The 13745-nt window shown below is 43.9% G+C and overlaps 1 protein-coding gene and 1 pseudogene across 4 annotated transcripts in view; both read right to left on the bottom strand.

The window, feature by feature from the left end:
• The window catches only part of LOC137377497 (CD99 antigen-like protein 2), a 141041-nt gene that overhangs the window by 70500 nt on the left and 56796 nt on the right, over positions 1-13745 (bottom strand). The window lies entirely within an intron of this gene.
• Positions 7122-8236, bottom strand: LOC137377842 (ornithine decarboxylase antizyme 2 pseudogene; annotated as a pseudogene).

Below are 13745 nucleotides of genomic sequence, written 5' to 3'. Positions count from 1 at the left end.
GATCGAGCTGGCTGAGTGCTGAAGGACATATTTGGCAGACTGGGCCTGTGGTGGGTAGTGAGGGAACCAAGATGGAAAAACCTACTAGACTTTGTCACCAATCTACCTGTTGCAGATGCATCTGTCCATGACAGTATTGGTAGGGATGACCTCCGCACAATCCTTGTGAAAACAAAGTCCTGTCTTCACATTGAGGATACCTTCCATGTTGCGTGGCACTACTGTGCTTTTTAAAAAATGTATTCATTATTGGGATGTGGGCCTCGCTGGCTAGGCCAGCATTTATTGCCTATCCCTGATTGCCCTTGAGAAGGTGGTGGTGAGCTGCCTTATGGGATAAATTCAGAACAGATCTAGCAGCTCGAAACTGGGCATCCATGAGGTACTGTGAATCATCATCAGCAGCAGAATTGTATTCAACCACAATCTGTAACCTCATGACCCAGCATATCCCTCACTCTACCAACAAGCCAAGGGATCAACCCTAGTTCAATGAAGAGTGTTGGATGGCATGCCAGGAGCCAAATGAGGTGCCAACCTGGTGAAGCTACAACACAGGACTACTTGCAGGCCAAACAGCAGAAGCAGCATGCAATAGAGAGCTAAGCGATCCCACAACCGACGAATCAGATTAAAGCTCTGCAGTCCTGACACATCCAGTCATGAATGGTGGTGGACAATTAAAAAACTAACTAGAGGAGGAGGCTCCACAAATATCACGAAGTTCTGAAGAAGGGTCACTGACCTGAAACGTTAACTCTGCTTCTCTCTCCACAGATACTGCCAGACCTGCTGAGTATTTTCAGCACTTCTTGTTTTTATTCCACAAATATTTCCATCCTCAATGATGGAAGAGCCCAGCCCAACAGTGCAAAAGAAAAGGCGGACACATCTGTGATTATCTTCAGCCAGAAGTGCTGAGTGGATGATCCATCTCTGCCTCCGACTGAGGTCCCCAGCATCACAGATGCTAGTCTCAGCCAACTGGATTCACTCCACGGGATATCGAGAAACAGTTGAATGCACTGGATACTGCAAAGGCTATGGGCCCTGATAACATCCCGTCTGTAGTACTGAAGACTTGTGCTGCGGAACTAGCCACACCTGAGCGAAGCTGTTCCAGTACAGCTACAACACTGGCATCTACCCGACAATGTGGAAAATTGCCCAAGTATGTCCTGTCCATAAAAAGCAGGACAAATCCGATCTGGCCAATTACCGCCTCGTCCGTCTGCTCTCTATCATCAATGTGACAGAAGATGCTGTCGACAATACTATCAAGTGCCGCTTAAACAGCAACAACCTGTTCACTGATGCTTAGTTTGGGTTCCACCAGGGCCACTCGACTCCTGGCCTCATTACATGGACGAAAGAGGTGAGGTGAGAGTGAATGCCCTTGATATCAAGCCAGCATTTGACCGAGTGTGGGATCAAGGAGCCGTGGTGCGGGGGGTGGTGGTGGTGGTGCAAGAGAGAGAAAAAACTCTCTGCTGGTTCGAGTCCTACCTAGCACAAAGTAAGATGGTTGTGTTTGTCAGAGGCCAATAATCTCCGCTCCAGGACACTGTTGCAGGAGCTCCTCAGGGTAGTGTCCTAGGCCCAACCATCTTCAGCTACTTCATCAATGACCTTCCCTCCATCATAAGGTCAGCATCATAAGGTCAGAAGTGGGGATGTTTGCTGATGTTTTTATGACGTTCAGTATCTTTTGCCACTCCTCAAATACCGAAGCAGTCCATGTTCATGTGCAGCAAGACATGGACAACATTCAGCCTTGGGCTGATAAGTGGCAAGTAACAACCTCCAACAAGAGAGAATCTAAACATCTCCCATTGACATTCAATGGCATTACCATCATTGAATCCCCTACTATCAACATCCTGAGGGTTACATTGATCAGAAACTGAACTGGACCAGTCACACAAATACTGTGGCTACAAGAGCAGGTCAGAGACAGGGAAAACTGCAGCGAGTGACCCACCTGCTGACTCCCCAAAGCCTGTCCACCATCTACAAGGCACAAGTCAAACATGTGATGGAATCCTCTCCACTTGCCTGGAATAGTACGGCTCCAACAACACTCGGGAAGCTTGATATCATCCAGGACAAAGCAGCCCACTTGACTGGCACCCCACCCACCATCTTAAACATTCACTTCCTCCATCACCGCACAATGGCAACAGTGTGTGCCATCTACAAGATGCACTGCAGCAACTCACCACACCTCCTTCGCCAGCACCTTCCAAACCCATGATCTCTTCCACCTAGAGGAAGGGCAGCAGATGCATGGATACCATCTGCAAGTTCCCCTCCAAGCCACACACCAGACTGACTTGGAAATATATCACTGTTCCTTCATTGTCACTGGATCAAAATCGTGGAACGCCTTCCCTAACAGCACTGCTGGTGTACCTGCACCAGAGGGACTGCAGTGGTTCGAGAAGGCAGGTCACCACAACCTTCTCAAGGGCAATTAGGGCTGGGCAATAAATGCTGGCCATGCCAGTGATGCCCACATTCCATGAAACAAATGCAGTTTTTTTTATCTACTTAATTTATTGCACATGCATTAATTATTCTATGATCTCCTATAGTATCAAATTAATACTCAAAATCGGTTCTAAATGGCCTGCAGCAAACATTTGCCCAAGGATGGAATATACTGCATAAGTGAGACTGGCATAGTGCAGATAGAACAAAGAAAGAACAAAGAACAGTACAGCACAGGAACAGGCCATTCGGCCCTCCAAGCCTGCGCCGATCTTGATGCCTGCCTAAACTAAAACCTTCTGCACTTCCGGGGACCGTATCCCTCTATTCCCATCCTATTCAAGTATTTGTCAAGATGCCTCCTAGTTGTTGATTAGTTGTTCCAAGGCTGGGTTAATAGCAAAGCTAGTCATTCAAATTTTTCATCAATACTTTCAGCCATCAGTTTGTGGCGTGCCCTGCCTCCCTCGCAAATGTAAAAAGGCCCCTTGTCGTCTGTGTGACCTCTCTGAGCTATGAAGGCAGCAGTCTTGCGTGCCATCTCCTGATCCACAGCAGGAGGTGCGCCCACAGAAAGGAAGGCTGGCAATCTATCCTTATTTACATGAGAGGTAGAAATTCGAGCAACAGCGTCTGGCAAACCTCTTCTCAAAAAGTGGTACCTCTTTATGTTGCTGAATTGATTTTACAAGGTGGTCCTTGTTTCTATTGATGAAGCTACCACACCGGAAATACATTGTAGGGGATGGGAGGGATCTGAAATGTCAGTTGGCGGTTGGTGTGTGTGTGTGTTGAAAAATTTTAAACAGCATAGTTTGAGACCATCTAACATCACTATGACGTTCCCTTTTATTTTTGAGGGGATAAATATTCTTTTTCCACCACCCCACCAATGGAGGGACTGACTCGTCTGACCAGTAGTGCTCCAGTATCTCACACTCAAGTGACCATTCTTTGTGCCTGAGCCTAAACAGTGAGTTATTCGGTTTCTCACAGCTGAGCCCAATCTGTTCTCCCAGACATCCACACGTGCACTTTCTAGCTAAGCATGGTATTCAGGAGCAAGTAACCTGCTGTTTTTTTTTGTCTCTCTCTCTATCTTCTAGCCCAGAGGTGCTGAAGCCTATTGTAGCTGTCCGTACTGTTACCCAGCACAGATAGGCCAGCGAGACATAGGCCAGGAAAATCTTCGAGGAACCTTTTCTAAATGTTGCTAACTTAAAATAACTCCTTCTTCTTGTAAAGTAAAATGCATAAAGTCAACCACTAGCAGTCAACAGAAGGAGTATGTGCACCCCACCCCCACTTATCATAGACTGTCTCAGCATAGTAAACCAATGCTATAGTAAACTGGGGCAGTGAGCCAAGTTTGTGAGCTGTGTATAGTACTCCAACCCGACAGGACTATGATCTCATAGCTGGAAGGGTGCCAGTTCATTCTTTTGTTGGCTGCCTTGTAACTTATCAAATAACCATAATTGCAAGTCTGGCATTTGTAATTTATACATCCCATCATCCATTGCATATCTAATCCTGCAAATTTACTTTGTGATTTGTATTTTTCAAATAGTTATTAGACTGACTACTTTTCCTGCTAAAGATGTGGAAATATTATGGCTGCTTGATCTATGCTGATCACACAACAACTTCAACATGACTTGCAGTAGAATTTTTAATCTGATCTTCTGCAGCCTGTAGTGGATTATAATCCTAGCCCTTTTTGGGGCTATCCTGGATCAGGTGTACTTCTCAGATGATTACACTCAACTTGAGGTTGAGAAAGACAGATCCCAAAGACACTTGAATGGGGCTGGAAGACTGATCTAACTCTCCCTAAAGGGAACAGACCAGCTGAGAATATTACTGTCCTCCAGATAGCCTTTTTAGCAATTTCCAGCTAGATTATAATAACCCAGATATTTTGAGGGTCTGGGAATCTCTCCAGTAATATACTGGACTGACATTGCTGACTCATTCCAAGTACGCAGCCTATACAAATCTGGAGCCACATCATTTTGCGATGCTACCACTTCAAGGTTTATAGTGGCATACAGCCCTGACTATGCAGACAGCTTTAAATTTTGGTATCAATGTTAAGTAAATCAGTTTATGTATCTGTGGAATTAAAAGTACTGGGCATAGGATATATTCTTCAGAAGAAGTCTCTAGTATTAAGATCTCAAAGGGGAATAATGGGCTTGTTTTTCAATGAGTGCAAGTACATTATTGATTGAAAAACTCAGTACTATAATTAATTGGACACAAGTTCAGTGCAGCTATTACACTGGCAGCTACGTAACAATGTGAAAGACTTCCTAGTGATGTTCCATCCACAAAACCCTAATTACCAACCTATCGCCCTCCTTCAATCATTAGTAATTATATTGAGAAAGCCATCAATAGTGCTCTTAGATAACTCCTCGCCAATAACCTGTTCAACAGCTTTTGGTTCAGGATATGCTAGAACCATTACACTCCAGATTTCATCATGGCCTTGATTTAGACATGTATAACAGAGGCGAGTGTCACTGCCTTCAATATCTTGGCAGCATTTGACTGTACAGGTGTCAAAAAGCCTCAAAAATGGGCATGGGTTAATGGAAGTGAAAAGTGAAAGCACTTGAACTAGTTTCATATCCAACACAAGACAGGTGGTTGTAGTTGTAAGAAGCCAATCACCACAGCCCCAGGATATCACTTCAGGAATCCCTCAGTCCAACCATTTTCAACTGCTTTACCTTCCCTCCATTATAAGGTCAGAGAGGGGCCGTTCATTGGCAGTTCCACCATGTTCAACTCCATTTACTACTAATCTCAGAAGGAAGCAGCTAACATGGCCTACAGAAAACTTGGATAACATCCTGGCTTGGGCTAAGTGGCAGATACATTCCTGCCACATTTAACTGCCAGGTATTGATCATCTCGAGTAAGAGAAAGCCCAGGCGTCTCTGCAGACCTTCAACAGCACCATCGTCATCATCTTGGGTGTCACCAATAACCAGAAGTTTAATGAGACCAGTCACATACTGATCATTTTGCTTGCAAGGGTGTAAGTGCAACATCATGCAGAAGAGGGTAGTTCAGTTAATCAGTACCCCAGCCACATGGCTCAATAACCATTCTCTTCATTAGCAGTGCACTGTTGACTTATTGCAGAAACTCAAGGTTAACTTCAAGAGCACCTCCTTCACCTATGCTCTCTATCACCAAGATGGACAAGTGCAGGAATGCTGTGGGTACACCATTAACTCTAAGTTCCTCTCACACCATCATAACTTGGACATTTGTTATTCCTTTATTGTAACTGGATGAATATCATGCAATTCTCTATCAAGGCAGCATTTGACCGAGTATGGCATCATGGAGCCCTAGCAAAACTGGAGTCAATGGGAATCAGGGGGAAAACTCTCCGCTGGTTGGAGTCATACCTAGCTCAAAGGAAGATGGCTGTGGTTGTTGGAGGTCAATCATATGAGCTCCAGGACATCACTGTAGGAGTTCTTCAGGGTAGTGTTCTAGGCCCAACCATCTTCAGGTGCTTCATCAATGACCTTCCTTCAATCATAAGGTCAGAAGTGGGGATGTTCGCTGATGATTGCACAATGTTCAGCACCATTTGCAACAACTCAGATACTGAAGCAGTCCGTGTAAAAATGCAGCAAGACTTGGACAATATCCAGGCTTGGGCAGATCAGTGGCAAGTAACATTGCCTGGCACTTGTGTGGCGTGAATGACCACCTCCAGCAAAACAGAATCTAACCATCTCCCCTTGACCTTCAATGGCATTACAATTGCTGAATCCCCCACTATCAACATCCTGGGTGGGGGGGGGGGGGTTACCACTGACCAGAAACTGAACTGGAGTAGCCAAATAAATACCATGGCTACAAGAGCAGGCCAGAGGTTAGGAATCCTGTGGGAGTAACTCACCACCTGACTCCCCAAAGCCTGTCCACCATCTGCAAGGCACAAATCAGGAGTGTGATGGAATACTCTCCACTTGCCTGGATGGGTGCAGCTCCAATCAAGAAGCTCACATCATCCAGGACAAAGCAGCCCGCTTGATTGGCACCCCATCCACAAACATTCACTCCCTCCTAAAGGCCTGCATGGGTATACAATTTAAACCCGGGCCCGAGTCCTTTGGTTTTTTACCGTGCCTGGCCTGACCCGACACGACTACCGGAAATTAATGATGCTTACTCTTACTCCCCTTTCCCTCCCTGACCAAAAGGCAGCACTGCCACTGTGTCCGACCCGAGCCTGAATGCCGGTCCCAGCAGAGCGACCTGAACACTACACTTGTCGTCGGGTTCGTGTCGGGTAGCCATGCTCTACACCCTCCACCACCGACGCACAGTGGTAGCAGTGAGTACCATCTACAAGTTGCACTGCAGCAACGCACCAAGGCTCCTTAGACAGCACCTTCCAAACCTGTGACCTCTACCACCTAGAAGGACGAGGGCAGCAGATGCATGGGAACACCACCACCTGCAAGTTCCCCTCCAAGCTACACACCATCCTGACTTGGAACTATATCGCCAGTCCTTCACTGTCACTGAGTTAAAATCCTGGAACTCCCGTCCTAACAGTATTGGTTTTTTTTTTATTTGAAATACTTTTTTTTTTAAACAGCTTTCTAGAAGGTACATAAAAACACAGTATGTGAAAGGAATTCACAGGCTTTCAACATTTTCTGTAAACAGCAATGACAAATAATCACACAGTTCAAGAAACAAATGACAAAAAATCTTGACAAATTTGTAATTCGAGACAAACTATTACTGCTCAGTATCAATCCATGAAGCTGAATTCAGCCCAGACTGCCTAAAGAACATCTAGGCAAGATGATCAAATTTTGCTTACGCAAAAGACAACGAAAATCTGCACCTTTTACAGGCCATAGCTATGGGTATTACACAGCATTTAGACTAAGGACTACCCTCTCCCAATAGAGCTACAATAAAAAGTGGGAAACAGTAAAGTGTTCCTTGATGTGGTTACTCCTCCTCAGACAATGACTGATCAATGGAGTATACCATGAATAGGACATCAGGCCGAGCTGGAACCGAGGGATGGCCTGGTCTCACAATCTCAAAGCCCATGAAGCTGAATGTCCTCAGAAGCAAGGCTCGATCCTCTCTGTTTTTGTAGCAGCAGGCAAATACATATTCCACCTTCATTTTCTCCTCAGCAAATTCTAATAGCACAGTTAACCCTTCTTTGCTTCCTTCTGCCAAAACACCATTAGGAATTTCCACAAAGAGACTCTTATCGGAGAAAACTGCATCCCATTTGGAGACCTTGGAGTCTGTTAATTTGTACTGAAAATGGATAATATGTTGCTTTCCATTCACTGGTAGCTCTTGCATTACAGTTAGCTTCTCATCCGTGTGTAAGAGAGCTGTAAGAGAGTGATGCCTTCCATTCCCTCGCCCACCCGGGATCTTTACTGATGGGTGAGGGGCATCAGGAACACCACAGAGGCCCTGGACCAAGGTTCGTGCAGTACTGTTGCTGAGAGGTACCACTCAAGGGAGGAATACTACTCTCCTGGGTATTTATCATCTTGCTGGTGGCGACTGAGCTCTTGTCTCTTTCTTTTCTGAAGTAGTGACTGTTGAGTATCCGTTCCACAGAGCTTCTCACCATCCGGCCGCAGACAGAGCCTGCTCCTTGGATTATGCTGACTGTGGCTGTCCCTGCTGTTGCCACCTGCCGCTATCACCCATCCAACCCGCTCGCCTTCCAGAATCTTCAGTATTGTGGGTGTACCTACCCCACATGGACTGCAGCCATTCAAGAAGGCAGCTCACCACCACCTTCTCAAGGGCAAACAGTTATGGGTAATAAATACTGACCTAGCCAGCGATGCCCACATCCCACAAAGAAATTTTTTTTAAAATGCTTACTTTAATGAAAATCACAGGATCTGATGTTTATACAGGCATAGGGGCAGATCTATATTGGAGGTGCCGAGCCTGAAATGTGGAGGAGTGAGTCCTGTACTACCATAGATAATCAATCATCACTTTACCTTGCATGGTACAGTTTGGGAAGAACAAATGGGGGGAGAAAAATGTTTATACAGCACTCGTCACAACCTCCGGACATCCCAAAGAGGTTTAAACACTTTTTGAAATATAGCCACTATTGTAGAGTAGGAAACATGCCAGCTTACATTTTGTGGTCAGGTCTCTGGACTGAGACTTGAACCCACAATCACTTGACTGGATCAAGAGTGCTACCGACTGAACCATGGCTGCCAGAAGGACAATGACCCGAAAATATCTGACTCGCAGCCTCCACAACACTTTAGATGGCAAACATCTTAATGACTTTGTCCCTGAGGGATGCAGTGATCAGGGTTTGTGGATTTGATGTGGCCATGACCATTCTTATCACAACAATTATTCCTTTGCTCAGGAAAGCAATTGGTCTATTTTTCTAATTCATTCAGCCAACTATTTAAAACACAGCTGCAGCACACCCAGATCAACAGGATCAAGTTACACAAGTTTTTTTCAATGAAATGTAAAATGAGCTTTGAGATGTCTTTCAGCAGCCAGGGAACAGTGTAGAAATGCAATCTGGTGTAAATTTAACTCCAACCCTGTACCACATCAATTTCTGTCCTGGTTGCAATAGAACCTCTGAAGTTTCAGTACAGAAGGGAGACATTCGACAAATCATGCCAGTGCTAGCTCTCACAATGGGGCTGTCTACTCTAATCCTGTTTCCTTGTTCTTTAGCTGTACTGCTTTCAATATGTTTTGAATGTTGCATTCCCTTTTAAATGTTGCAATGCTTCGGCCTCAAAACAGCCGCTCGTGGAATTATTAGGATATGGAATGTTTCACTATGAAAATACTGCTTGCCATCCTTTAAGCTTCTACTAATAACTGTAAATTTATGCCCCCTTTGTTGCAGATTCACAGCAGTGAGAATAATCTTTACCTATTTACTGTTTCAAAGCACTAGCAAATTTAAGAATTTTGCAAATTTAAATTTGCCCCCCGCTCCTGCCACCCTGTCTCCCCTCCTAAATGCAGCTTTGGTTCTTGTTATTTAAAAAAAATCTATTAAATTCTGGTAAATCTACATGCACATGTAAAACCAAACTCAATGAAAAATCCAATTAGAGATTTGAAGGCTCACTATTACATCATACTGTTACCATTATCATAGAATATAATGTATCATATCCCCCACCTAAAGAGTAGTTGGTATCAAGTATAGACACCATGAAAACTGCCCTGAAATACTCATCCTTCCCTTCAGCAACAGAACAAAATCCTCATCCTATCATTTGTCGGATTCAGTAATTCATCAAGCATGTTAAATCCACAAGAATTTGTCCATATCAAATCAGCACTGTAATTAACAATATAATTTAAATCCACGTGGACTCTAGTTTCAAAAGATGCTGGGGAACTGTTCCTATGGTGGCAAACCACTTGCACACAACCACAGATTATAAATCAAGGGTATATCACAGATAGCCATGGGGCCCAGTTGTGGCCAGAATTGAGTTCCATTTTTCCCTTAACCACTGCGCAGTTTGTCTTTATATTCCTTGCAAAACAGGAGCAGTTTTCCTTGCCTAGATTTTATCCAGTATCCTGAGAGCAAGTTTTTACAGAGTTATTAATCTTGAGAGTGAATACAATCTGTAATATGATGAATTTACATGCTGGGCCACCAACAGTCTTGCTCAGTAAATAAGATCCTACAGTGTGCAAACCACAGTATTGATTGTTCAAAATAGAGGAGACTATAGGAAGCGGGTTTTTCATGAGTCTTTTATATTTGGAATTCCAAATTTTCATGCAGTTACTGAACTGTTGCAATTCACCTACTCCCCAGCAGAGACACTCCACCAGATTCTCATCCTAGGCGGGTTGCTAGCTCTACCCTCAACACACAAAGCCTTTACAAGGGAAGCTTGAAGAAACTGGTGATTTTTTTTTTTAAGAAGAAGAGTCCCTTCTGCAGGTGTTTTCGTCATAGAAACATAGTGACTCAACCTCCTGGAAGTAAAGAACAGACTAGATGATCTCCAGGATTTATTTTAATGTGGGGAAAAACCTAGGCAACAGGAAATGGAATTAAGAATCAAGTAAATGAAAATGTATGTTGGAGAATCTGAGGGCTCACCGTAAAAATGTGTGTAACAGGAAGAACTTTCGGAAAGTGTCCTGTAACTGCAGCTGGTAGTCATTTAGCTGGAGTAACTACTGGCCTTTTTACAGGTTAGTTGTATAATGGGTCCTTCCATCAGTTACATTACAGATTCCAAGCAATCCATTACTATCTTACTTAGTTCATAAACTGTTCCCTTTCTTCTCCTTGGGTGGTCTGAGGACCTGGTCCATCCATCCAGCATAACGTTGGTTTCAATTGATAGTAATATTTAACAGATTGAAGGTATTATTGGTAATGAATTGTTGCAGCTAAATTTTTTGCTCTGGGCAGCAAACCATTTGGCCTTGTTAGCACTTCTTAAAAGCTTGCCTGCACCACCAGAATGTCCCAGAGTTGCAGTGCGCACCATTTTAATACAGGATGTGGAGGAATAAATTTGCAAGGAAGTTACAGAGGTGCAAAAATTATAGGGTAGTTATAATGGGGGACTTTAATTATCCAAACGCAGACTGGGATAGTAGTAGTGTAAAGGGCAGTGAGGGGCAAGAGTTCCTAGAGTGTGTTCAGGAAATTTTTCTACAACAGTATGCTGCTAGTCTAACGAGAAAGGAGGCACTGCCAGACCTGGTTCTTGGGAATGAGGTGGGCCAAGTATCTGTAGGAGAGCATTTAGGGGATAGTGATCATTGTATCATAAGATTTAGGCTGACCACAGAAAAGGACAAAGTGCAATCCAGGGTAAGAATAATTAATTGGGGGAAGGCCAACTTCAATGGGGTAAGAATGGAGCTGGGGTAAATAAATTGGAGTCAAAAGCTGGGAGGAAAACCAGTAGATGAACGATGGACTGGCTACCTTTAAAGGAGAGATAGTTCGGGCACAGTCCGAAGTGGGAAAGTGGGGCAAACCAATCCAGAGCTCCCTGGATGACAAAAGAGGTAGAGATTAAGATAAAGGAAAAAGTGTGCTTATGACAGATGCCTGGAAGAAAATACTATTGAGAACCAGGCTGAATATAGAAGGTCCAGAGGAGATGTGAAAAAGCAAATAAGAGAAGTAAAGACAGCATGAAAAGAGACTGGCAGCTAGCATAAAGGAAATCCCAAAGTTTACTTTAGGCATACAAATAGTTAAAGGGTAGTAAAAGTGGGGCCGATTAGGGATCAGAAAGGAGATTTACACATGGAGGAAGAGGGCATGGCTGAGGTATTAAATGAACACTTTGCATCGGTCTTTGCCTGGGTTGCATCCTCTTCCTTGGTAATGTTGAAAGAAGAGGTAAGTCAGACACTAGAGGGGTTTAAAATTGATAAAGAGGAAGTATTAGATAGGCTGTCTGTACTTAAAATGGATAAAGCACCAGGATGAGGTGCGATGCATCCAAGGATACTGTGGGAAGTGAAGGTGGAAATTGCAGAGGCACTGGCCATAGGTTTTCAGTCTTCCTTAGACTCAGGTGGTTGGGGGCGGGGGGGGGGGGGGCGCTGTTGGTGCGGTGCCAGAGGACTTGAGAATTGCAAACATTATACCCTTGTTCAAAAAAGGGTATGAAGATAAGCCCAGCAACTACAGGCCAGTCAGTTTAACTTCAGTGGTGGGAAAACCTCTCGAAAAAATAATTCAGGACAAAATCAAAAGTCACATGGACAAATGTGAGTTAATTAAGGAAAGCCAGCATGGATTTCTTAAGAGGAAAATCATGTTTAACTAACTTGCTGGAGTTTTTTGAGGAGGTAACAGAGAGGGTTGATGAGGGCAATTCTATTGATGTGGTGTACATGGACTTTCAAAAGGCATTTGATACAATGCTTATGAGCAAACTTGCAGCTCATTGAATAAAAGGGAATGATAGCAACATGGATACGAAATTGACTGAGTGACAGGACACAAAGATCACTGGTTAATGGATGTTTATCGGGCTGGAGGAAGGTTTGTAGTGGAGTTCCCCAGGGATCAGTGTTGGGACCTTTGCTTTTCCTGATCCATATTAATGACCTAGACCTTGGTGTACAGGGTAAAAGTTCAAAGTTTGCAGATGATACAAAACTTGGAAGCATTGTGAACGGTGAGGAGGATAGTGTAGAACTCCAAAAAGACATAGTTGATGGAATGGGCAGACAGGTGGCAGATGAAGTTCAATGCAGAAAAATGTGAAGTGATTCATTTTGCTAGGAAGAACATGGAGAGACAATATAAAATAAAGGGTACAATTCTAAAGGGGGTGCAGCAGCAGAGAGACCTGGATGTATATGTGCATAAGTCATTGAAGGTGGCAGTACAGGTTCAGAGAGCGGTTAATAAAGTATACAGTATCCTATCCTGGGCTTTATTAATAAGGGCATAGAGTACAAGAACAAGGAAGTTATGTTGAACGAATTTGGCCTCATTTGGAGTATTGTGTCCAGTTCTGCGCACCGCACTTTAGGAAAGACGTGAGGGCATTGGAAAGAGTACAGAAAAGATTCACGAGAATGGTTCCAAGGATGAGGAATTTCAGTTATGAAGATAGATTGGAGAAGTTAGAACTATTTTCCTTGGAGAAGAGAAAGCCGAGAGGTGATTTGATAGAGGTATTCAAAATCATGAGGGGTCTGGACAGAGTAGAGAAAAACTGTTCCCATTCATGAAAGGATCGAGAACGAGAGGGCACAGATTTAAAATATTTCGTAAGAGAAGCAAAAGTGACATGAGGAAAAACTTTTTCACGCAGAGAGTGGTTAAGGTCTGGAATGCACTGCCTGAGAATGTGGTGGAGGCAGGTTCAATTGAAGCATTCAAAAGGGAATTAGACAGTTATATGAAAAGGAACAATGTGCAGGGTTATGGGGACAAGGGGGGGGGGAATGGAACTGAGGGAATTGCTCTTTCGGAGGGCTGGTGCGGACGCGATAGGCTGAATAGCCTCCTTCTGCACTGTAATGATTCTGTGATAGTAGTATTTTCTTTTTCCAGTTAAGTCCTGCTGTCTGAATTTTGTAATTGTTTCTCAGTTTCCAAAACCTGGATTTAGGAAACTTTGGGGGGGGGGGGGGGAGGTGGGGGGGGAATTCAGATGGACAAATTTTACTTAAAAATCCAGAGATCATCTCGATCGCTATCCAATTTTAGT

Source organism: Heterodontus francisci, chromosome 15, assembly GCF_036365525.1.
Source record: "Heterodontus francisci isolate sHetFra1 chromosome 15, sHetFra1.hap1, whole genome shotgun sequence".
Lineage (NCBI taxonomy): Eukaryota > Metazoa > Chordata > Chondrichthyes > Heterodontiformes > Heterodontidae > Heterodontus > Heterodontus francisci.
Note: the sequence above shows the minus strand (reverse complement) of the source record. Positions and strands in the feature narration are given on the sequence as shown.